Source organism: Urtica dioica, chromosome 5 (genome assembly GCF_054948205.1).
Source record: "Urtica dioica subsp. dioica isolate 48M chromosome 5, U.dioica_male_clone48M_v1_H2, whole genome shotgun sequence".
NCBI lineage: Eukaryota > Viridiplantae > Streptophyta > Magnoliopsida > Rosales > Urticaceae > Urtica > Urtica dioica.
In genome coordinates this window covers 19,724,680-19,750,726 of record NC_142760.1, presented here as the reverse complement: position 1 = coordinate 19,750,726, position 26,047 = coordinate 19,724,680, and positions in this window count along the sequence as shown.

Below are 26,047 nucleotides of genomic sequence, written 5' to 3'. Positions count from 1 at the left end.
CTTCAAAAGGGAACATCGACTCGCATGGCGATCTGGTCCCAAGAATTGAGCGAGTACGGGATTGAGTTTCATCCGAGGCCGGCAATAAAGGCTCAAGCCTTAGCTGATTTCGTGGCAGAATTCTCCTACACTCCCGACATGGGAAGAGCAGAAGACGGCTCGACCGACGACTTATCGGCTCGAAAGAGAAAGGTCGACCCTACGGGTCCCATCTGGGAACTACACGTAGACGGGGCATCTAATGCCCAAGGAGCAGGCGCCGACGTGATTCTGACAAACCCCGACCGGGAAAAGTTATGCTACGCCCTCCACTACGGATTCCAGGCCTCAAACAATGAGGCCGAGTACGAAGCCCTCATCGTAGGGCTGGAGCTCGCTCAAAAGCTCAACGTACAGAATTTACGAATACACTGTGACTCGCAGTTAATCGTAAATCAGGTTAAAGGCGACTACGTTGCCAAAGAACCTAACATGATCGCCTACTTAGCAAAGACAAACGCCAAGCTAGATGCCTTCTCCTGGTTCGAGATCATCCAAATCCCACGAGAAGAGAACTCCGAGGCTGATGCCTTAGCTCGCCTCGGATTCGGTATCGCCGAAGACGGGTTGGGAACCATCCCAATCGAGTCTCTCTCGCGACCATCCGTCTCACGTGACGAGGTGGGAACGATTGAGAGCGCCGCTCATCCAACTTGGATGACCCCGTTTATGGACTTCTTGCGAAGAGGGGTACTTCCCGAAGACCGCAAAGAAGCGGAAAGGCTAAAAGCCCTCGCATCCAAATACGTGTTGAGAGGCGAAGCCTTATACAAGCGCGGGTATTCAACCCCGCTGCTCCGATGTCTCAACAGCGTCGAGTCGACCAAGGTCCTCTGCAAAATCCACGAAGGCCTCTCCGGAAACCACGCCGCTGGGAGGTCCCTCGCGTTCAAAGCGCTTCGACAAGGCTATTTCTGGCCAACGATGAAAAAAGACGCCTACGACTGGGCGAGAAAGTGCGACAAGTGTCAACGTTTCTCCAACGTTCCACGACAGCCGCCATCTCCCCTAAATAGCATCGTTGTTCCACGCCCCTTCGCAAAATGGGGCGTAGACATTATCGGCAAGCCTCCCAAAGCCCCGAGGCAATACGAATACGCCATCGTCGCTATCGACTACTTCACCAAGTGGGTCGAAGCCGAGCCTCTGGCCAGGATCACCGAGGCCAACACTACGAACTTCATCTGGAAGTCCATAATATGTCGCCACAGCATCCCCGCGTCAATCGTGACCGATAACGGCGCGCAGTTCGACAACGCGAGGGTTAGAGAGATCTGCGCCCAACTAGGGATAAGCAAGACATTCTCATCCCCGCGACATCCACAGGCTAATGGCCAAGTGGAAGCCGTCAACAAGACAATTAAGAGCAACCTCAAGAAAAAGCTCGAAGCCAAAAAAGGCGCCTGGGCTGAAGAACTGCCTTTCATCCTATGGGCCTATCGAACGACCGTTCGAAACGCAACCGGAGAGACCCCCTTCTCCCTAGCTTTTGGGGTGGAGGCGGTGGTCCCCGTGGAAATGGATGTCCCCACCTATCGGGTTGACACTTTCGACGAAAAAGAAAATGATGAAGCCATGCGCCTCGAACTCCATCTAATCGACGAGAAAAGATCCGAGGCTCTCACCAGACTCGCTGCACAAAAGCGAAAGGTCGAGAGATACTACAACGCCAAAGTCAAAAGGCGGATCTTCGCCGTCGGCAGCCTTGTACTCAGACGCGTGTTCCAAAACACCCAAGTGCAAGGCGCCGGAGTCCTGGGCCCAAATTGGGAAGGACCGTATAGAGTCCGACAAGTCATACACGACGGGACCTACTACATCGAACACACGGACGGAACTCCAATCCGGCACCCGTGGAACGCCGAACACTTGAGGCAGTACCACCAGTGATCTAGTCCCCTCATTATTGCTCTGATTTCCCTTATTCAATAAAGCCTATGTGCCACTGTTCAAGGATGTTCCCCGTTAGCAAAAATCAATAAAAAATAAAGTTTGCGGTCTTTTTTACCCACTTTATAAAATAAAAAAAGTTTTTAGTCATCACGGCACGGCCTGTAAACTAAAAACTTGGGGGGCTAATGGGTCCTGCGACATACACTCAAGAATTCACGGCCAAAAAAAAAACGGTAAAAACCTTGAGCTCCCCACTTCCGGGAGGAGGCTTAGGTCGACCTAACTCGGCGAGCTCGGTCGCTCACCAAAGCAAGCTCAACGAGGCCGGCATCGAGTCGAGCTCGCTCCTCGAGCCAAGTTCGCTCCTCAAGTCGAGCTCGCTCCTCGAGCTCAAGTTCGCTCCTCGAGCTCAAGTTCGCTCCTCAAGTCGATCTCGCCACTCGAGTCGAGATCGCTCCTCAAATCGAGCTCACTCCTCGAGCCCAGTTCGCTCCTTAAGTCAAGTTCGCTCCTCGAGTCGAGCTCAAGTTCGCTCCTCGAGTCGAGCTCGCTCCTCAAATCGAGCTCACTCCTCGAGCCCAGTTCGCTCCTCAAGTCGAGCTCGCTCCTTGAGTCGAGCTCAAGTTCGCTCTTCGAGTCGAGCTCGCTCCTCAAGTCGAGCTCGCTCCTCGAGCCCAATTCGCTCCTCAAGTCGAGTTCGCTCCTTGAGTCGAGCTCAAGTTCGCTCCTCAAGTCGAGCTCGCTCCTCGAGTCGAGCGAGCTCCTCGAGCGAGCTCGCTCCTCAAGTCGAGCTCGCTCCTTGAGTCGAGCTCAAGTTCGCTCCTCAAGTCGAGCTCGCTCCTTGAGTCGAGCTCTTTCCTTGAGTCGAGCTCAAGTTCGCTCCTCGAGTCGAGCTCGCTCCTCAAATCGAGCTCACTCCTCGAGCCCAGTTCGCTCCTCAAGTCGAGCTCGCTCCTTGAGTCGAGCTCAAGTTCACTCCTTGAGTCGAGCTCGCTCCTCAAATCGAGCTCACTCCTCGAGCCCAGTTCGCTCCTCAAGTCGAGCTCGCTCCTTGAGTCGAGCTCAAGTTCGCTCCTCAAGTCGAGCTCGCTCCTTGAGTCGAGCTCAAGTTCGCTCCTCAAGTCGAGCTCGCTCCTTTAGTCGAGCTCAAGTTCGCTCCTCGAGTCGAGCTCGCTCCTCAAATCGAGCTCACTCCTCGAGCCCAGTTCGCTCCTCAAGTCGAGCTCGCTCCTTGAGTCGAGCTCAAGTTCGCTCTTCGAGTCGAGCTCGCTCCTCAAGTCGAGCTCGCTCCTCGAGCCCAGTTCGCTCCTCAAGTCGAGTTCGCTCCTTGAGTCGAGCTCAAGTTCGCTCCTCAAGTCGAGCTCGCTCCTCGAGTCGAGCTCGCTCCTCGAGTCGAGCTCAAGTTCGCTCCTCAAGTCGAGCTCGCTCCTTGAGTCGAGCTCAAGTTCGCTCCTCGAGTCGAGCTCGCTCCTCAAATCGAGCTCACTCCTCGAGCCCAGTTCGCTCCTCAAGTCCAACTCGCTCCTTTAGTCGAGCTCAAGTTCGCTCCTCGAGTCGAGCTCGCTCCTTAAATCGAGCTCACTCCTCGAGCCCAGTTCGCTCCTCAAGTCGAGCTCAAGTTCGCTCTTCGAGTCGAGCTCGCTCCTCAAGTCGAGCTCGCTCCTCGAGCCCAATTCGCTCCTCAAGTCGAGTTCGCTCCTTGAGTCGAGCTCAAGTTCGCTCCTCAAGTCGAGCTCGCTCCTCGAGTCGAGCTCGCTCCTCGAGTCGAGCTCGCTCCTCGAGTCGAGCTCACTCCTTGAGTCGAGCTCAAGTTCGCTCCTCGAGTCGAGCTCGCTCCTTGAGTCGAGCTCAAGTTCGCTCCTCGAGTCGAGCTCGCTCCTCAAATCGAGCTCACTCCTCAAGCCCAGTTCGCTCCTCAAGTCGAGCTCGCTCCTTGAGTCGAGCTCAAGTTCACTCCTCGAGTCGAGCTCGCTCCTCAAATCGAGCTCACTCCTCGAGCCCAGTTCGCTCCTCAAGTCGAGCTCGCTCCTTGAGTCGAGCTCAAGTTCGCTCCTCAAGTCGAGCTTGCTCCTTGAGTCGAGCTCAAGTTCGCTCCTCGAGTCGAGCTCGCTCTTAAAATCGAGCTCGCTCCTCGAGCCCAGTTCGCTCCTCAAGTCGAGCTCCCTCCTTGAGTCGAGCCCAAGTTCGCTCCTCAAGTCGAGCTCCCTCCTTGAGCCCAGTTCGCTCCTCAAGTCGAGTTCGCTCCTTGAGTCAAGCTCAAATTCGCTCCTCGAGTCGAGCTCGCACCTCAAATCGAGTTCACTCCTCGAGCCCAGTTCGCTCCTCAAGTCGAGCTCGCTCCTTGAGTCGAGCTCAAGTTCGCTCCTTGAGTCGAGCTCGCTCTCCAAATCGAGCTCACTCTTTGAGCCCAGTTCGCTCCTCAAGTCGAGCTCACTCCTTGAGTCGAGCTCGAGTTCGTTCCTTGAGTCGAGCTCGCTCCTCAAGTCGAGCTCGCTCCTCGAGCCCAGTTCGCTCCTCAAGTCGAGCTCGCTCCTTGAGTCGAGCTCAAGTTCACTCCTCGAGTCGAGCTCGCTCCTCAAATCGAGCTCACTCCTCGAGCCCAGTTCGCTCCTCAAGTCGAGCTCGCTCCTTGAGTCGAGCTCGCTCCTCAAGTCGAGCTCGCTCCTCGAGCCCAGTTCGCTCCTCAAGTCGAGCTCGCTCCTTGAGTCGAGCTCGCTCCTCAAGTCGAGCTTGCTCCTTAAGTCCAGTTCGCTCCTCGAGCTCGCTCCTCGAGACGAGCTCCGAGTCCGTCAAGCCGACTGGTACTCCCCACACCGAATCTACGCCTCCTCGGGTCGAGCTTGCTCTTCGAGTCGAACTCCGAGTCTACGAGTCGACTGATACTCCTCGTACCGACCCTTCAAAAAACAAAAAAAAAACCTTAAGCCCCCCACTCATGGGAGACAAAGGCTTAAGAAGCTCGGGCCCGCGATGGCCCATCAGACTTATGGGTCCGAGAAAAGACGTCGGCCTAACCCGAGGCACCTGCGTTCACTCACCCCAGGGTGAGCGAGCCCAAATAACGTCGGCCTAACCCGACGCACCCGCGTTCGCTCACCCCAGGGTGAGCGAGCCCAAAAGACGTCGGCCTAACCCGACGCACCCGCGTTCGCTCACTCCAGGGTGAGCGGGCCCAAAAGACGTCGGCCTAACCCGACGCACAAGGCCTAAGTCCCCCACGGGGATACAGACTTAGGAAACTCGGACCCCGACGGCCCTTCGTGCATACGGGTTCGAGTAAAACGTCGGCCTTCCCGGCGTGCCGTAAGACGCGTAAAGGCGCAGGTGAAAGACGTCTTCCGAGACGTATGTAAGTCGCGTAAAGGCGCTGCCTCAAACCCGAAAAAGGCCAAATTTGAGCCAAACTAAGGTTCGCTAGCCTCAGGGCACGAACACCAAAAGACGCCGGCCTAACCCGGCGCATGTGGTTTGAGTAAAAGACGCCGGCCTAACCCGGCGCAACCGCGTTCGCTCACCCCAGGCTGAGCGAGCCCAAAAGACATCGGCCTAACCCGACGCACCCGCGTTCGCTTACTCCAGGGTGAGCGAGCCCAAAAGACGTCGGCCTAACGCGACGCACCCGCGTTCGCTCACTCCAGGGTGAGCGGGCCCAAAAAAAGACGCCGGCCTAACCCGGCGCACCTATGTTCCGACGCTCAATGGCGCGAACACCAAAAAAGACGCCGGCCTAACCCGGCGCACCTACGTTCCGACTCTCAATGGCGCGAACACCAAAAAAGATGCCGGCCTAACCCGGCGCACCTATGTTCCGACGCTCAATGGCGCGAACACTAAAAAGACGCCGTCCTAAACCGGCGCACCTACGTTCCGACGCCCCAGGGCGCGAGCACTAAAAAGACGTCGGCCTAAACCCGACGCAAAGCGCGTTCGCTTGCTTCAGGGCACGAACCCAAAGACGCCGGCCTAACCCGGCGAGCTCGGTCGCTCAAACAGCACTAGCTCAAATACGCCGGCCTAACCCGGCGAGCTCGGTCGCTCAGCAACGCGAGCTCAAAGACGCCGGCCTTACCTAGCGAGCTCGATCGCTCAAGCAGCGCGAGCTCGAAAACGCCGGCCTAACCCGGCGAGCTCGGTCGCTTAAAAAGCACGGGCTCCAAAAGACGCCGGCCCAACCCGGCGCGACTTACACGTCCAGTCGCCAATGGCACGGATGCAAAGCCCCCGGGGACTACCCGGTACGACCTCTTCGATTGCCGAAAGGCACGAAGCGAAGTCGCTGGGCCACGATAGCCCACAAAGAAGGCACATGCGAGTAAAAATTGCTCGAATAATGAGGTAGCATTCAACATGAAAGCAACGAAAATATCTCATAAATAAAAAGAGCCACGGCTCTGATAAACACGTGCTGAACAAAAAGTGCGTGAAAAATAAATAAATCCTAGAAAAGGAAAAGAAACAAAGCGCTAAACATACGCGCTGAAAAAGAAAGCCATCTCGGCTCAAGGAGCACCCTCATCCAGCAGGGGGAACAAGGTGTCGAAAAAGTCAAAAGTGACCCCCCGGGCCTCGTTCTTGGTCGCGGTCGCGTCTCGACATTCCACCGCTCCAGCACGACAGGCTTCCTCGGTCCCTATGTCGTAGTCATCCTGCAAGTCGGACGCTCTTCGCTCCCCTTCAGCAAGCTGGGACGAGAGGCGAGCGTTTTCCTCGGCCAGAGAGTCGCGCTCACGCTCCGCCCTAACGCGCGCCGCTTCGCTCGAGGTAAGTTGGCGGTGCGACGTCTCCAAGGCATCGGATCGAGCATCCAGTTGCCTCCGAAGGTCGGTAACCTGAGTGCGAAAAATCTCCGCTGACCGGGTCGCCACCTCGCAAGCTCGCCGTTCTTCGGTGAGCTCGCCCGCCATCTTGGCCACTGACAGTTGGGCTCCGTCACGATGGCCTTATGCGATCTGGAGTTCCACCTTGGCCTCTCGAAGCTGGTCTCGAAGCGTCTCGGTCTCCGCCCCCGGGTGCGAACCTCGCTCGACCTGAGCCAACCTAGCCTTCGTCCGGGCGAGCTCCTCCTGAGATGCCCCTAAGCGCCGGATGAAGTCGTGCAAAATCCTGTCGCTTCGCACGGCCCTCACATACGCCTGCGACGACAAAGAAGCAAGGGTTAAAACTAAAACCCACGCTTATAACGAAACAAACAGAAGTACTGACCCTCTGAGCGTCGGTAACACCCGCCTGGAAGAAAGCGATGTCGCCCTTCGACACCACGCCCTTCCACCAGGATAATGGGGATCCCTCGAGGTGGCGGAAACAATCCCCTCGAGCCTCTATCGCCTCCAGCTCCACCGCCGAGTTCACCCTCTTGGGTTTGGAACGCTCGTCGGGAGGTGCCGAGGTCGAAGCCCTCTTTAAAGAAGCTCAAGACTCCGGTTCGACTAGACCGGCGGTCTCGACGCGCTCTCCCTTCGCCTTGCGGTCAGCGACCCTAGAGCGAATCTCTGCCATCGACTCGGGGTCCCGAGAAGCGAGAGCCAACCTTCTAGCTCGCCTCTTCGCAGCTACGCAAGGCAAACTAACGAAAGTCAAATTCTTCCGAACTGAAAATTTTTACAAAACCGTAAACGGGAGACGCAACCCGCAGACAAGACTCCGATCGTCACGGCCGCATACCCGTCCCTGGGGCGAGAGGGCCTGTCCTCGGGAGCGGGTCTAAGCAATCCCACCAAGGGAGGGATGTTATACGTCTCCCGAAGCGTACTGAAGACTCGGGAAGTGAGCGTGCTCGCAGCATCGATTCCCTTGCAGTCTAAGCTGACGAGGGTGACAGAGTCGCCTACTCCGCGGACTCGAGGGCCGGCCATGCCGTCGCCAACACCTCGCCATCATGTTTCTCCTTCCCCCGCGTGGGATGAGCCTCCGAGTCCTCCTCAAGAGCCTCCGAACCCGACCCTTGGGGATCGTCGGAGTTAATTTCATCCAAGAAAGATTCGGACGGCACTATCGCAAGCTCAACACCCGAGGCGTCCAAGTTAGACACCTGGGGGAGCTCGACACTCACCACCGCATCACCCCACTGCTCGAGCAGGGGGGCGTCAAAGGCCGCCTCGCGGGAGACCAGGTTGGTCACCAACCTTGACGAACGCGGGTCCTTGGACCCCTCGTCCTCCCCTTCGGGGCCGCCCCTAGTAGGTGGGCCGCTCCCGGGCCCCGCCAGGTCGGCGATCGCCGCGGCATCGGTCTCCAACTCCGCGAGCCATTGGTCGGCCGCGCCAGAGTCTTCCTCGACAAAGATGGGAATCCCGTCGAGTTCCTCAAAGGGACCCTTGGCCGCCCCCCCAAAATTTGGAAGAGGGCAGGTAGGGTCAACCTCGGGATCATCAACATGGGAAACAAGCTCACTCCCCATCAAGAAAAAGGAAAAAAGTAAACTGCCTGGGGGAAATTTCAAATTCAAAGGAATTTTTCGACTACCCGCAGGCCGCCAGTGTGAACAAGAGAGAGCGGGAACTCTCCTATTTATAGAGAGGAAGGAGCAAACCCTGTTCCTTCCCCCTGCGCGCGCGACACAAGGCCCGGCCCACGGGCCGGCCTCACGCGCTCGCCAGTCCCGCAGCGACAGGCCGCACGTGGGTCTTGCTACCCGACCGGCCCGGTCCGGCCACAAAAGATATGCGTGCGGACGATCACATGTGATCGAAGGTGGAATTACCTCAACGCCCTTTTCTTTTCTAAAGTTCACGACTTACGTCCCGTAAGCCATAAACTTTGGGGGCTAATGTTACCGGTCGTTTTCGGGACACCGGAAATTCAAAAACGATTCAAGGCCGGCCGGGCTTTGCCGGCCGGAAGCCCAACGGGCCCCGGCCCACCAGGCCCAAGCGCCCCGACGCACCCACGGCCCGGCACAGCCGGCGCGCTCGTACCTGCTCCCCCGGCCCTGAGGCCCCCGGCCCAACGGGCCTCAGCGCGCCCTATCGCGCCTGGCTCGCGCCCACCCTGCGCCCTGGCCTCCCGGCCCACGCGCGCACTCCCGCGCACCCCAGCCACCCGGCATGCGCGCGCCTCGGCGTCCCTACCGAGCGCCCCTGCTGCCTCAACCGGGTGTCCCTGCCACATCGGCCACCTCGGTCGAGCGCCTTCGCCAGCTCGGCCACCTCAGTCGAGCGCCTTCGCAAGCTCGGTCACCTCGGCCGAGCGCCTTCGCCAGCTCGGCCACCTCGGCCGAGCGTCTTCATCAGCTCGGCCACCTCGGCCAAGCATCTTTGCCACCTCGGCCGAGCGTCTTTGCCACCTCGGCCACCTCGACCGAGCGTCCTTGCCACCTCGGCCGAGCGTTTCTGCCACCTCGGCCGGGCAGGTCGCGCCCGGCCAAGTCCCGCGCCTGGCACGCCCCGCGCCCATCCAGGCGACATGTCCCGCGCGCCCTGCGCCCTCTTGGGCGTGAGGCCTCGCGGGCCTCGCTCCCGGCCACCCGGTGGGCCTCAAGGGGCCGGCCCAAGGCCTCCCCTCAAATACTATTAATAACCCTCCCCCTAGGGGAGGAAAAGAAGACATTCATACATTTTTCAAGAACAATACTTCTCTTCTCTGAAGAATTCTCTCGTGCTCTTGTGACATTCCAAGAGCGCGCACTCCTCTTCCCTCGGCTCAGAAACAAGGACCCCCCCTCCACGAGAGGTAGCGTGCTCCTCTTCTGCGACCCGAGCTTCAGCAGTACGCACTGCTCTCCAGCTTCTTGGCCCTTGAGCTAGAACTCCGAGCTACGAGGCAAACGACCCCTCTAAAGTCTTCACTAGAAGCTACGAGCCCGGTCCCCCTCTAAAGCCTTGGATTCACAAAGCCTCCGAGCCCAAGATAGCCTCCCCACACAAATTGAACTACGTTCTGACCTGATCCCGACTAAAGGGTACGTAGGCAGCCAACCTTTGGCACGGTCACACCCCCCAAAACACACCTCAGGGTCTGGAGGGTGCAGCTCGGTCTACGAACTCCCATTTTTGGCCCGGGCGCGATCACATGCTCCGGCCTTGGATCAAACCGCCCGAGGTATTTAATCGTTGTTCATTTTCATGCGACAACAACTACGGCTTCCAGGCCTCCAACAACGAAGCTGAATATGAGGCGCTCATTGTTGGGATAGAGCTAGCTCAGAAGCTTGGCTCTCATAATCTATGAATACACTGCGACTCGCAGTTGATCGTGAACCAGGTTAAAGAGGATTACACGGCCAAGGAACCTAATATGGTTGCATACCTGGCTATGACAAACTCCAAACTCAATGCTTTCTCTTGGTTCGAGATCCACCAAATCCCGAGAGAACAAAATTCAGAGGCTGATACACTTGCTCGCCTTGGATCCGGCATCGACGAAGACGGGTTGGGGACCGTACCCGTTGAATTTCTCCCACGGCCATCCATTTCCCGAGATGAATCAGGCCATAGAGGTGGCATCTCAGCCCACTTGGATGGACTCAATTGTCGAGTTTCTGGGAAGAGGGGAACTTCCCGAAGACCGCAAAGAAGCCGATAAGCTGAGAGCCTTAGCATCCAAATACACGCTCCGAGAGGGTGTACTCTATAAGCGCGGTTACTCAACACCGTTGCTCTGATGCCTCAATAGCGTTAGTCGACCAAGGTCCTCCGTGAAATACACGAGGGCATCTGTGGGAACCACGCCGCTGGAACTTCCCTCATGCTCAAAGCGCTTAAGCAAGGCTATTTCTGGCCGACCATGAAGCGAGATGCTTGCGAATGGGCAAGACGTTGCGAAAAAAATCGGGACAAAAATCGTCCACGCAGTCAATCTCGTCGAGGACCGAGTCTAGAGGAGTCATTGCATCCGCGCCCGCAATATCTCCCAGCGTGCCATGAGAATCCAAGTCGGACTTTGGCACGTGTGGGCGAGTCTGGTTGCGAGCCCCCTCATCGACCAAGTTGATCACGAGGCGAGGAGCAGGTTCCCCGGAAACGGGATGATCGACGCCTCCACCTGAGCCATGCCCAGTCGGCACACTCTCCTTCTGAGGCTGAGGAACGGGCGCGGTCGCGCCCGGCTCGCCTCCTTCGAGCCACTGCTCCACTCCACTTGGATTCTCTTCCACGTGCAGAGGAACTTCCCTCAATCCCGCGAAGAGGTCATCCTCTACATGTTCAGAGTCCTAAAACAAGAGATAGAAATCAATCTCGGGATTTTTAGTTGAGAAAAGGGAAGGAATATCCATAATGCAAGCGGTAGAAAAGAAAAAAAGTGTAGAGAAAGAGAGAAAAAATAAAGTGGAAGAATGAGAGGGGGGGGGGGGCTACTTATAGACTCCTAGGGGGTAGGAGTCCAAATCCTACTCCCACAAGGAGAGAAAACGGAGGAAAACCTCCAAAAAAGTCGGATTCCCCCGCGCAAGCCACCAGCCCCGCGCACGGGGCGCGCCGCGCAAGCAGCGCCGCACGGACCGTGTGCCGCGCCGGCCAGGGCGCGCGCCGCGCGGTAGCACCAAAAACAAAGAGAGAAAGGAAAGGAAGAACTTTCCTTGGGTGACGGGATTTTAAAGATATTTTCCTCAAACAGCCAACCGAAAAGACAAAAAAGTTCATCGCCAGGGACCTCCCGAGGGACGAACTTGGGGGGCTAATGTTGTCGGTCATTTTCGGAAAAACCGAGACGCCAAGAAGGCACGTCGTTCAAAGGGTCGATGGTCAGGCCGGAGGTCCTGAAGAGCGGCGAGCCTTCCATCACAAGTCAACCGGCGAGCCCTCAAGCAAAATCCTCAACTCCTTGTGTCGAGCCTAGCCCCTCGAGTTGAGACTTGAATCGGCTCCTCGAGTCGAGACTTGATTCAGTCTCCTCGAGTCGAGCCTCGCTCCTCGAGTCGAGCCTTGAGTCAGTCACCTCGAGTCGAGCCTCGCCCCTCGAGTCGAGCCTCGCTCCTCGAGTCGAGCCTTGAGTCGGTCTCCTCGAGTCGAGCCTCGACTCGGATTCTATCCGTCGAATAGGTACATTCATGTCACAAACCCGAGATGCAAAGCCCAAGATGGCTTTATGGGCCCGGTAGAGCGACAGTCGCGAAAAACCCACGAAGGCACAGCCCAGCGCGCGCCGCGGGTCGCGCGCCGTGCGTGGTGCGCCGCTGCTTCTTGTGCACCTCCACTTGAAGAGGTGCGCGCCTCTAGTCCCACATGGACGACGAAGGACCTTCTTAAGGTCCTCGAACACCTATATAAACCCCCTCTCACTGAGGGGGAACCAATCCAATCTTCTACTATCGATACGCTCGAATTCTCGCTCTCCTCTGCTTCTTTTGATGCCATCTTTAGCCTGAAGCATTCCCACAAGTCTCTCTCATTCTCAGAGGTTATGAAGCACTCTCGGGGACTTCCTGGACATCGCTCCCTCTGCTCGAACTCCCTCCAGCGCTCAGGCACGCTCCTAGGGTTCTCGACTAGAGTCCCCCTACGCGTCTAATACGCTAGACGCGTACGCGATCTCTGAAGTTCTGAGACGCCGCCGAGGACTCCTCATCGCCCCGTCTCCTTCGTCGAGTACGCCTCTCCACCAAGGCTCTGTGCCTCACACTGTGTTACATACGCCTGAACTACGTTCTGACCTGATCCCACACACGGGTACGTAGGCAGCCGACACACAAGGACCGGTCACTTTTCCTCCTCACCCCTTCCCTCTTCCAAGAGGCGGGTTGATCAGAGAAAACCCTAGCTCGAGACTTTCGAGTTCACACTTTTGGCCCGGGTTCGATCACTTGGTCCGGCCTTGGATCGAACCGCCCGAGGTATATAATAGTTGTTCATTTTCGTACGACAATATGTCCCTTGTTCCTTTATGCACTAACACTGCTCTGAACATGAATATATTGTATTCCTTTCTAGTTGTCCGCTCTGTCGCTCTGTAACTAGGAAATTCGTTTTCGAACTTATAAGAGTCGATGTACCAACTCCAAAAACTAAGTGGGAGGGTTATACTTGTTGTTTGTAACCCACGATCCCCAACACTAATGACAGAAGTAATTAACGTGAGACTAAGAGCCACTGTTGTGGCCATCTATTAAATGGGAGTACTCTAAGGCGTTTTTGCTTCGATCATTGCTCAATGAGCTACGTCCGAGAGTGAGACGATGAAGGCAAGGCCTCCCCTTGGGGGATTGTTTTTCAAAGTTGACCTTTTGGACTAAGTGGTTGGTTGCACGCTTAGGCTCGATCCCTAGTAATCCTCCCTTGAGGCTCTGCGAAAGGATGTGAGTGATCAAACCAATTTAAAAGGTGGCTAGTTGTTGTCGGCCCGTCTAGGGCCGACGAAGACAGAGGCATTTCTTCGACCCGCGTGGCCGGTGCGTGGTCTTGAACGGCAAAGCCCTGACCCAACCAGGGGCCGGCCCAAACCAAGGGCCAAGTCAAATGCATTGCCCGGGCATTGGCCGAGTCAATGGCTCACTCGGCCACTGGCCGGCTCAAGGCTTGCCTCGGCCATTGGCCGGCTCTAAGGTTTGCCTCGGCCATTGGCCGGCCCTAGGGCTTGCCTCGGCCATTGGCCGGCCCAAGGCTTGCCTCGGCCATTGGCCGGCCCTAAGGCTTGCCTCGGCCAAAGGCCGGCCCAAGGCTTGCCTCGGCCATTGGCCGGCCCAAGGCTTGCCTCGGCCATTGGCCGGCTCAAAGCTTGCCTCGGCCATTGGCCGGCCCTAAGGCTTGCCTCGGCCAATGGCCGGCCCAAGGCTTGCCTCGGCCATTGGCCGGCCCTAAGGCTTGCCTCGGCCAATGGCAGGCCCAAGGCTTGCCTCGGCCATTGGCCGGCTCAAAGCTTGCCTCGGCCATTGGACGGCCCTAAGGCTTGCCTCGGCCAATGGCCGGCCCAAGGCTTGCCTCGGCCATTGGCCGGCTCAAGGCTTGCCTCGGCCATTGGCCGGCCCAAGGCTAGCCTCGGCCATTGGCCGGCCCTAAGGCTTGCCTCGGCCAATGGCCGACCCAAAGGTGCTCACTCGGCCAAGGGGCCCCCCAAACACCCCTTGGCCGCCTATAAATAGAGAGGTCTGCCCTCTCCCAAAGGGAATCCAATTTTGAGTCCCGAAACGCTGTCGAACTCATACTTCACTCGTTTCGCTCATCTTTGGCCTCTCACCACCCCTAAAACCTCTATACTTCACCTCAATCCCACTAATGTTGAGCGTCGAAGAGGTAAACAAGGGCACCCCCCCCCCCTATTTCCCCTTTGTAGTTCACAATCTCTTTCTTGCTTTTCAGGCATCGAGACGAGGTGAGCTTCACCCACAGCTAAGGGACAACTTGGGATACCAAGTCCGACACGCTCGAGCCGGAGTGAGACCACTTGGTCCGGCCTTGGGTCTAACCACTCTGGGCTCCTAAATAGTTGTCCGAAAAACAGCGACAACATTTTGGCGCTAGAAGGAGGGCACCTCGACGCTCTCCCTTCCATTCCTCTATCACTACACCTATGACTCTCGAGAGATGAGTCATGTGCCTGCCAAAGCTCTGCACACGGTCTCGAAGGGCAACCTCATGATAATGAGAGCCAGCCCCGAGACCCGACGAATGATCCCGAGGCCGCAGTCCGAGAGGACACGGCTCGAAGGCTCGCCGAGCTCCTAGACTGCCCCGGCGTCACCGGCGCGCTCATCGCCGAACTCCTCGACTCCAACGACATCGACGACGTCAACCACGAGACCGACCTCGGCCACGCTGCTCACGAAAGGGGACACACGCGTACGCTTCCAAGGGGACACCCTCGGGCGACCATGCCAAGACGTCAACTTTTTGACGAGCACGTGTTGTCAATGGTGCCCACAAGAAGAGTTGTAGTCTTTATTTTGTACATTTGATGTAATAAATTCTCATGAAGACTCTTGCTTGTAATTGCCTATCTATTCATTAATAAAGTTGAAACGTTCATTCATTCTTTCTTTGTTTGAAGCTTTATGATAAAACCTTAGTCTTTTAGTCCATAAACAAACTTAACAACTTACGAAGAGACAAATGTAGATTTGCATGAACAAATTCTTCGTAGTTTGCTTAAAACGATATATTCGCAATCTTATGGTCAAAGGACTATTGACCTCAGTATGATTGTTAGAAGAATCTATGATGTCTGGTTATGAGGCATTGAGAGTTGGGGACTCTATAGTTCTTCTAGGTATCTTCCGAAGGTACTGAATTGACCAGTGCACTTCTAGAGACAATATAAGAACAAACCATTTAACCTCTTATGTCTCGAAGTCACTATGTATGAATTGCATCATGCTTACCTTAATCCTGAAATGAGACATGCCATTTCACACCTTAGTATTCTCATTTGAGAAAGTCAAAGTTCGGACTCACTATGTGATTCCGAACAAGGGCTATTGGTGAAGTACTAAGTTGTGAGTCTGTCATGAGTAACTTTGTGAAGTTCTCATAGATATGGAATTCATGTACAAGATTGCTGAAATGCAATGTATGTCACCTCATGCTTTGTTCCTTGGAGTGTGAATAAATGAACTGGCCAGTGTCCAAATTGAGTCTTGACTCTTTTGGATGAAACAATGTGACTTGTTAGCTCCTCGTCAATACATTGTTTCTAACTTATTCACAAGCGACAAAGGAGTTGAGGAAATAACAGCTAGTAGGGTAAAATGGTAATTTAGTAAATCTCGACTAGCTGATGACATTCATGAAGGGTAAACATAGATAATATTCAGTGGATCCGCTCATCATAATTAGGTCGAATTCTTGAGTAGAAAACAAATTCATTTGAACCGAGAGATTTTCAGTGTCAGCTCTTTAGTGGAGTCAGTTGGCATTAAGCTAAACTTGGAAAAGGTTTGTGAACTTTTGAGTCCAAGTGTTTAGTTCAAGCTTTGTTCATTTGGGTCCATGAGGTCACTGTCACGAATCACATCGATAGGAATAGTTAAACTGGAAGCTAAGTCAAAACAAGAACGAAAATAGTTAAAAGGGTATTTTTGTCTTTTGAGACATAGGATGAAATGAATGTCAATAAATTTTTTGACAAGTTCATTTGATGACTTAATGTCACTCGGCCATGACTTGATTATTGGGCCTTGTGAATTAATTTCATTTCATAAGAATTTTATTGAAAATTCTTAATGGGCTTTTCTCATGTTGTCATGAACAAATGAAGAAGCTTCTAGAAGCTCCTTCTAGATGAGAGATGGGCGCCCAAAATACCCAAGAGAAAGAGTTTATTTTGTGCATAAATGTATTTAGATACTTGCCAAAAGAAAAAGAGGAAACAAATTTTGCATATGGGATGCATAAGGAATCGGCCACATGAGAGAAAAGGCAAGCCTTGAACAAAATAGGAAACAAATCAAGGCTTCTAGAAGACTTGTTTTGGCCGTGTGTCTCAAGTAGGAATTAGGGAAATTAGCTCATGAATATGTGATATTCTATAGAAGAGGAAACTACCTTATTGAAGGTGAGACCTCTCCTATAAATAGGAGCCTCATTTCCTCACAATTGATTCATCCAAGTTTAAGAAATTTGAGAGACTCTCTCTCTAGAACTTGTGGCCGAAAATCCTCTCTCTCTCTCTAGTTTATTTTCGATTTTTTCTTGTCTTGGCACCTAGGTCCTCACTCGACCTAGTGTTTAGCTCTGTGACTTCAAGACTTGTTCTTAAGTCGTAGTGTTTAAAAGTGCCCACTCACTGATTCCTTTATTTCGAGTGATTTAGTGATAGAAACTTTCGTGGTTGCTCGAGGTGCCGAGGAAAGAAAGAGAGACGTGCTGCGAGGGGAGACGAGCGTTGCGAACTTTCCAAAAGCTTCTTCAAAGTTCAAGCTTCAAGAAAGATTAGTAAACTCTTAGCTCATATTGATTTTTAATTACATGTACTTGCTTCTTTGTCTAGGTTAGTAAAAACTGTTTTTACTTGAAAAGAAATTTTTAAAAATTCTGCCGCTTCCCGAAGCGTTTAATCTTTTTCTTAAACCCTAGATCAATTCCAACAGCACGCGCACGCGCCCTCGAGGGGACACCCTCGGGCGACCACGCCAAGGCGTCAAAGCTCACGCAATACCCGAGAACGCTCAGTCTCGAGGTCCTGAAAGGGACGCTCCAAGCTCACCATCCGCATCCAAAACCCTTGTGAAGGTGACAACGTCGATGGTCGTGGGTTCCGTCAAGGGCGTCGCCTGAATGACGCGCCCTTAACAAGGGTGATATGGACGGCCTCCAGAGACCTGAGAGACCGCCTCAGCTCTCAAAGAGAGGCTCACGAGTTCGACTTGAGAGAAAAACTCGATGCTCAACGCGAGACCGCGATCGTCTTGGGGCAACAACCACCCAACATTGATCGAGCACCCGACCAGAAGCGCGCGGCCGCGCTTGTGATACCGGCCGTTGGTCCCGAGTCACGAAGGAAAAGGCGCCGGAAGGGTCAACTCCCTAATGACCGCCCTTCTCCAGCCCCGAAGCGATCCTTCGTCCCGCTCAACACAACGCCCGACCGGATCCTGAGCTTACGCCGCGATGAGCTAGGAAGCCCTGCTCCACTCACAAAGGACCCCGCGAAGCGAGATCGAAGTAAGTTCTGCGAATACCACCAAGATCACGGACATGTGACGATTGAATGCTACCAGCTTAAGAAGCGAATTGAATCCCTAATTCAAGGTGGGGACTTCAAGGAATTCGTTGCATCTGCTAGCAAGCCATGACTGTCGTGACTTCGACCCTTAAACCCATGCCCGAACTCACTCGACTTTGTAATCGCTTCATTTCAATTATGCAATTTCCTTATTTCAAAGAAGGCCAAGTGCCATGACTACCTGTAACGACCCCTTTATTGCAATAAAGAGTTATTCTACACATGACAACTTTTTGACACGCACTATTGTATACCTCCAACACAAGAGTTTCTTGGCCTTCGTCTCACAAACGCAAGAAACTCGGGGGGCTAACAGGGATCAATGCTCAATCAAAAACAACTCAAAAACAAAAATAATAATAAAGTCTCAAGGGGCCGATGGTTAGGCCGGAGGTCCCAAAGAAAGACTCTTCACATGCCTCCTCGAGTTGAGTTCATTCCTCGAGTCGAGTACCGGGTCCACGAGTCGACAAGCTACACCTCGTGCCGACCCTACATTTCTCCTCGAGTTGAGTTCACTCCTCGAGTCAAGTACCGGGTCCGCGAGTCGACAAGCTACACCTCGTGCCGACCCTACATTTCTCCTCGAGTTGAGTTCACTCCTCGAGTCGAGTACCGAGTCCACGAGTCGACAAGCTACCCCTCGTGCCGACTCTACATGCCTCCTCGAGTTGAGTTCACTCCTCGAGTCGAGTACCGAGTCCACGAGTCGACTAGCTACTCCTCGTGTCGACACTACATGCCTCCTCGAGTTGAGTTCATTCCTCGAGTCAAGTACCTGGTCCACGAGTCGACAAGCTACTCCTCGTACCGACCCTACATTTCTCCTCGGGATGAGTTCATTCCTCTAGTCGAGCTCCAAGTCCACGAGTCTACCGATACTCCTCGCGCCGACTCTCCACGAAACTCCTCGTGCAGGCTCTACATGAGCCCTTGAGTCGAGCCCCGAGCCCACATGCCAACTAACCACTCCTCGTGCAGGCTCTACATGAGCCCTCGAGTTGAGTCCCGAGTCGACAAGTCAACTAACTACTCCTCGTGCAGGCTCTACATGAGTCCTCGAGTTGAGTCTTCAGTCCGCGCTCGCCGCCCAGCTCGTGAGCCGATAGGCAACGAGTTACAAATGGGTTCAAGGCTTGCGTCCGCTGGGCGTATCTGGTCTAGCCAGCGTCCACGAGAAACCTGGCCACACAAATGTGGCATCGCGCTCGCCGCCCAGATCGTGAGCCGATAGGCAACGAGTTACAAATGGGTTCAAGGCTTGCGTCCGCTGGGCGTATCTGGTCTAGCCAGCGTCTACGGGAAACCTGGCCACACAAATGTGGCGTCGCGCTCGCCGCCCAGCTCGTGAGCCGATAGGCAACGAGTTACAAATGGGTTCAAGGCTTGCGTTCGTTGGGCGTATCTGGACTAGCCAGCGTCCACGGGAAACCTGGCCACACAAATGTGGCATCGCGCTCGCCGCCCTGCTCGTAAGCCGATAGGCAACGAGTTACAAATGGGTTCAAGGCTTGCATCCGCTGGGCGTATCTGGTCCAGCCAGCGTCCACGGGAAACCTGGTCACACAAATGTGGCGTCGCGCTCGCCGCCCAGCTCGTGAGCCGATAGGCAACGAGTTACAAATGGGTTCAAGGCTTGCGTCCGCTGGGCGTATCTGGTCTAGCCAGCGTCCACGGGAAACCTGGCCACACAAATGTGGCATCGCGCTCGCCGCCCAGCTCGTGAGCCGATAGGCAACGAGTTACAAATGAGTTCAAGGCTTGCGTCCGCTGGGCGTATCTGGTCTAGCCAGCGTCCGCGGGAAACCTGGCCACACAAATGTGGCGTCGCGCTCGCCGCCCAGCTCGTGAGCCGATAGGCAACGAGTTACAAATGGGTTCAAGGCTTGCGTCCGCTGGGCGTATCTGGTCTAGCCAGCGTCCACGGGAAACTTGGCCACACAAATGTGGCATCGCGCTCGCCGCCCAGCTCGTAAGCCGATAGGCAACGAGTTACAAATGGGTTCAAGGCTTGCGTCCGCTGGGCGTATCTGGTCCAGCCAGCATCCACGGGAAACCTGGTCACACAAATGTGGCGTCGCGCTCGCCGCCCAGCTCGTTAGCCGATAGGCAACGAGTTACAAATGGGTTCAAGGCTTGCGTCCGCTGGGCGTATCTGGTCTAGCCAGCGTCCACGGGAAACCTGGCCACACAAATATGGCATCGCGCTCGCCGCCCAGCCCGTGAGCCGATAGGCAACAAGTTACAAATGGGTTCAAGGTTTGCGTCCGCAGTGCGTATCTGGTCTAGCCAGCGTCCACGGAAAACCCGATCACACAAACGTGACTCCGGGGCCCCCCGAGGCCCAGGCCGTGCGGACCGATCACACCTTCATTGGTAGGTCGAGAAAATAAGCCACGCACGATCAACTCGGAACAAGAGCCGTCCCTCGTGACGCACAATAAGTCGTCCCTCGTGACGCGCAAAAGCCGTCCCCCATGACGCACATGAGGCCGTCCCCCGTGACGCACATAAGCCATCCCTCGCGACGCAATAAAGCCGTCCCTCGCAACGCAATAAAGCCGTCCCTTGTGACGCATAAAGGCCGTCACTCGCGACGCGCAAAGGCCGTTCCCCATGACGCAAACCCGAGAGCGTTCGTCCCGCATCCGCGAAAAAGCGTAGATTTTGAGTTTCCACTAGACCTACGCTCGACCGGAAACTCAGGGGGCTAATGTTGTCGGCCCGTCTAGGGCCGACGAAGACAGAGGCATTTCTTCGACCCGCGTGGCCGGTGCGTGGTCTTGAACGGCGAAGCCCTGACCCAACCAGGGGCCGGCCCAAACCAAGGGCCAAGTCAAATGCGTTGCCCGGCCATTAGCCGAGCCAATGGCTCACTCGGTCATTGGCCGAGTCTATGGCTCACTCGGCCACTGGCCGGCTCAAGGCTTGCCTCGGCCATTGGCCGGCTCTAAGGTTTGCCTCGGCCATTGGCCGGCCCTAGGGCTTGCCTCGGCCATTTACCGGCCCAAGGCTTGCCTCGGCCATTGGCCGGCCCTAAGGCTTGCCTCGGCCAATGGCCGGCCCAAGGCTTGCCTCGGCCACTGGCCGGCTCAAGGCTTGCCTCGTCCATTGGCCGGCTCTAAGGTTTGCCTCGGCCATTGACCGGCCCTAGGGCTTGCCTCGGCCATTGGCCGGTCCCAAGGCTTGCCTCGGCCATTGACCGGCCCTAGGGCTTGCCTCGGCCATTGGCCGGCCCAAGGCTTGCCTCGGCCATTAGCCGGCCCAAGGCTTGCCTCGGCCATTGGCCGGCAAAAGGCTTGCCTCGGCCATTGGCCGGCCCAAGGCTTGCCTCGGCCATTGGCCGGCTCAAAGCTTGCCTCGGCCATTGGCCGGCCCTAAGGCTTGCCTCGGCCAATGGCCGGCCCAAGGCTTGCCTCGGCCATTGGCCGGCCCTAAGGCTTGCCTCGGCCAATGGCCGGCCCATGGCTTGCCTCGGCCATTGGCCGGCTCAAGGCTTGCCTCGACCATTGGCCGGCCCAAGGCTTGCCTCGGCCATTGGCCGGCCCAAGGCTAACCTCGGCCATTGGCCGGCCCTAAGGCTTGCCTCGGCCAATGGCCGACCCAACGGTGCTCACTCGGCCAAGGGGCCCCCCAAACACCTCTTGGCCGCCTATAAATAGAGAGGTCTGCCGTCTCCCAAAGGGAATCCAATTTTGAGTCCTGAAACGCTGTCGAACTCATACTTCACTCGTTTCGCTCATCTTTGGCCTCTCACCACCCCTAAAACCTCTATACTTCACCTCAATCCCACTAATGTTGACCGTCAGAGAGGTAAACAGGGGCACCCCCCCTGTTTCCCCTTTGTAGTTCACAATCTCTTTCTTGCTTTTCAGGCATCGAGACGAGGTCAGCTTCACCCACAACTAAGGGATGACTTGGGATACCAAGTCCGACACGCTCGAGCCAGAGTGAGACCACTTGGTCCGGCCTTGGGTCTAACCACTCTGGGCTCCTATATAGTTGTCTGAAAAACAGCGACAATGTTATCGGCCCGACCCCGATAGCGGCCGAACGGAGGCGAAGCGACGTCGAACGTGTCCCGGCAGCTCGCCCCGGCCATTGGCCGGCCCTAGGGCCAGCCTAGGCCAATGGCCGGCCCAAACAGCCTCGGCCATTGGCCGGCCCAGAGGCCAGCCTCGGCCAATGGCCGACCCAAGCTACTCCCGGCCATTGGCCGGCCCTAGGGCCAGCCTCGGCCAATGGCCAGCCCAAACAGCCTCGGCCATTGGCCGGCCCAGAGGCCAGCCTCGGCCAATGGCCGACCCAAATAACCTCGGCCATTGGCCGGCCCAAGGGCCAGCCTCGGCCAAGGCTGATTCTCGGCCAAGGGGTTGCCCATAACGCCCCTTGGTCGCCTATAAATACAGGGGCCGCTCCCCTAGTCCAGGTAATCCGAATTTGAGTACTGAAACGCTGTCGAACTCGTACCTCGCTCGTTTCTCTCAAGTCTCGGCCTCTAAACACTAAACCCTCTACAAACCACCTCAATCCTACTAATGTTGAGCGTCGGAGAGGTAAACAGAGGCAACCCCTCTGTTTCCCCTTTGTAGATCACACCTTTTTGTTCACATTTCAGGTGCGGGATAGAGATCACCAAGCCCGACACGCTCGAGTCGAGACGAGACCACTTGGTCTGGCCTTAGGTCTAACCATCTGCGACTCCTAAATCGTTGTCCGAAAAACTGCGACAACATTTTGGCGCTAGAAGGAGGGGATCTCTCGACCTTGACGACGCATTCCCTCTACCAGTCTTCTCCCTTTGTTCTCACGACTCTCAAGAGATGAGTCACATTCCCACCACCTCCGCGGGTACCCGAGCGACAAGCTCGAGGTACGGCCTTCGACGCCTCGCGCATCGTCTTGAAGGGCAACCTCGCGATAGCGAGAGCCAGCCCCAAGACCCGATGAATGACCCCGAGGCCGAGCTCCTAGAGGACACGGCCCGGCGGCTCGCGGAGCTCCTTGACCGCCCCGGCGTCGACGGTACGCTCATAGCCGACCTCCTTGGCTATGACATTGAGGATAGGTCCGCCCAAGACGACTCCGACCCCGAATATGTGGGGGAGTCGAGGACCAATGAGGCAACGCCCAGCCTTGCCCCTCCGCGGCCAGAGAGGTCTAATGACGCTTTGGCCGGGCCGTCGCACCTGTCGCGACAGCAGGCACGGTCACATTCCCAGGGACTCGCCCCCTCGGTTCCAAGAGGCGGCCGGACACGGCCCCTCGCCGAGGAGAGAGCGACTCTGGTAGATGATGGGGCCGATAGCCGAAGCGCTCGCCGGACGGTTCGACCAAGGGCAACCTCGCCCCGCCACGCACCGAGTGTGGACCTTAGAGAGCGCCTGACGGCGCAGAGAAACTCCCGAGGGGAGGATCTCCGCCTAAGGTTAAATTCTCGAAGGGACGCGCTCCCCGCCGCAACTCTCGGCCGGCCTCAGGCCAATGTCGTGGACCAAGCGTCCAACGAACGCCAACCGGTGACTCCCGTGGCCCCGACGGTCGGCCCTGCTAACGGGCTTGACATGGTCACAATGATTCAGAGCCTCCAAAATCAAATCATCGAGATGAGGGAGTCAGGGAGGCAAAGGCCGTACGGAGGGATCGAGGAATCATACTCTCCCTTCGCCGCACAAGTCCTCGCGCAACCATGCGTGGGAAACTTCAAGTTACCGTCCATTCCCCCCTACGATGGACGTACGGACCCCCACTTCCACGTCCAACACTATGAGACGTGGATGACGATGCAAGGGCAGACGGACGCCACCCTCTGCCAAGCCTTCAGCCTGACCCTCATAGGGTCGGGGTTTGAGTGGTTCCGAAGTTTGAGGCCGGGAAGCATCCCGTCTTTCCGGGCCTTACGAGAGGCGTTCCTTGCCCGATTCGCCACCCTCGTGGCGCAAAAGAAACCAAAGACCCACCTCCTCTCTATCCGACAAGGAAGAGACGAGACGCTGAGACAATACCTCGCTCGCTTCACTGAGGAATCTCACAAGGTCGAAGGGTTCGACGACAGAGACGCCATCACGGCGATCACCGAGGGAGTCCGCATGAGCGACTTCCTCAAGTCTATTGTTGGCCAAGTCCCGCGGGACATGGCGGAGCTAATGACGAGCGCCCGCACACACATGGGAGTCGGGGACTATCTCGATGGCCGAGATGGCCGAAAGTCAGGAGGACAGGGGAGTCGCCGCCGCGACGATCGAGACGAAGATCGTCCCGACCCTCGAAAGAGGAGGAATAAGGGAAGCCAGGCCCCTAACGACCATTCCCTCCCTGGGCCGAGGCCGCCACATGTCGATAGCTTCCGAAAGTTCTCGACATTTACTCCTCTGAACACTTCGCCGGAGCGAATCCTGGCTCTGCACCGTGACAAGCTGGGGAACCCAACCCCTCTCACGAAGGATCCCGCCAAGAGGGATCAAAGTAAATACTGTGACTACCATCAGGATCACGGGCATCTGACATCCGAATGCTATCAACTCAAGCGTCAGATTGAGGCCCTGATTCAAGATGGGAAACTGAAAGAATACGTCCTTAGAACTATCGGGACGGCCGCAGCACACGGAGGCCGCTCGCGGCAAGAAAAGAAAGGTCCGGCGACGGTGATCGTCACGGACCGCGCGGCAAACGAAGAACTGGAGAGCTCACAACTTCACATCGTGGGCGCGATCTTGGGCGGCCCAGAGTTCGGAGACTCGGCCACGCAGAGGAAGAAGTACGTGCGCGAAGTTTCCCAAGGGAAAATAGCGCACTACATCAACCACACGTACGAGGCCCCTCCTCCGGCCCCGTTCGAATCCATGTTCTTCACTGGCCAAGAAGCGGCGTGAGTGCTCCATCCACATAACGACGCGATAGTCGTCTCCGCCCCCGTCGCCAACAACCTCGTCCGGAGAATCCTAATCGACAATGGGAGCTCCGCCGACATAATCTTCAAGTCGGCGTTGGACAGGATGAAGCTATCTGGGGTGAGACCGACCCCGATCTCGACCCCACTCTTCGCCTTCTCCGGGGAGAGGGTCATGACGGAGGGAACTATCGACCTCCCGGTTACCTTCGGTACGCCGGAGGGGCTCGAGGTCACCCACATCGTGTCATTCCTAGTGGTAGACAAGCCCTTGGCATACAATATCATCGTCGGCCGCCCGACTCTCAATCGGTTGAAGGGAAAGGAATGATGGTAAACACCGTCTTCCAGCTCGGGGACAAATTCCCCTGCAAGATAGAGGAGGGAGGCACCTTCGGAGAGCTAGACCAAAGGGACGATGTCGAGCGTCGAAAGGTGGAGACACCGGACGACCTCGTTCCCGTCGTGTTGGACGACGCCAAGCCTGACCAAGTAGTCAAGGTAGGCGCCCAACTCCCATCTGAAGTCCGAACCGAGCTCCCCGCTTTCCTCCGAGAGCACAAAGATGTCTTTGCGTGTGTTGTCGCAGTTTTTCGGACAACGATTTAGGAGTCGCAGACGGTTAGACCCAAGGCCGGACCAAGTGGTCTCGTCTCGACTCGAGCGTGTCGGGCTTGGTATCCCAAGCCGTCCCTTAGCTGTAGATGATCTCTGTCTCGTCCAAGCACCTGAAAAGTGAGCAAAGAAGGTGTGAACTACAAAGGGGAAACAGAGGGGTTGCCTCTGTTTACCTCTCCGACGCTCAACATTAGTAGGATTGAGGTGGTTTATAGAGGGTTTAGTGTTTAGAGACCAAGACTTGAGAGAAACGAGCGAGGTACGAGTTCGACAGCGTTTCAGTACTCAAATCGGATTACCTGGGTCGAGGGAGAGACCCTCATATTTATAGGCGGCCAAGAGGTGTTTGAGGAACCCCTTGGAGAGCCGGCCTTGGAGCGCCGGCCTTGGAGAGCCGGCCTTGGAGCGCCGGCCTTGGAGCACCGGCCGTGGAGAGCCGGCCGTGGAGCGCCGGCCGTGGAGAGCCGGCCGTGGAGAGCCGGCCTTGGAGCGTTGGCCGTGGAGAGCCGGCCTTGGAGCGCCGGCCGTGGAGAGCCGGCCTTGGAGCACCGGCCTTGGAGCGCCGGCCGTGGAGAGCCAGCCTTGGAGCGCCGGCCGTGGAGAGCCGGCCTTGGAGCGCCGGCCGTGGAGAGCCGACCTTGGAGCGCCGGCCGTGGAGAGCCGGCCTTGGAGCGCCGGCCGTGGAGAGCCGGCCTTGGAGCGCCGGCCTTGGAGAGCCGGCCGTGGAGAGCCGGCCTTGGAGCGCCGGCCGTGGAGAGCCGGCCTTGGAGCGCCGGCCTTGGAGAGCCGGCCGTGGAGAGCCGGCCTTGGAGCGCCGGCCGTGGAGAGCCGGCCTTGGAGCGCCGGCCGTGGAGAGCCGGTCCTGGAGCGCCGGCCCTGGAGAGCCGGTCCTGGAGCACCGGCCTTGGAGCGCCGGTCCTGGAACGCCGGTCCTGGAGGGCCGGCCTTGGAGAGCCGGTCGTGGAGAGCCGGCCACGGTGAGTGCCGGCCTCGGACGAGCGCCGGGCTCAGGACGGC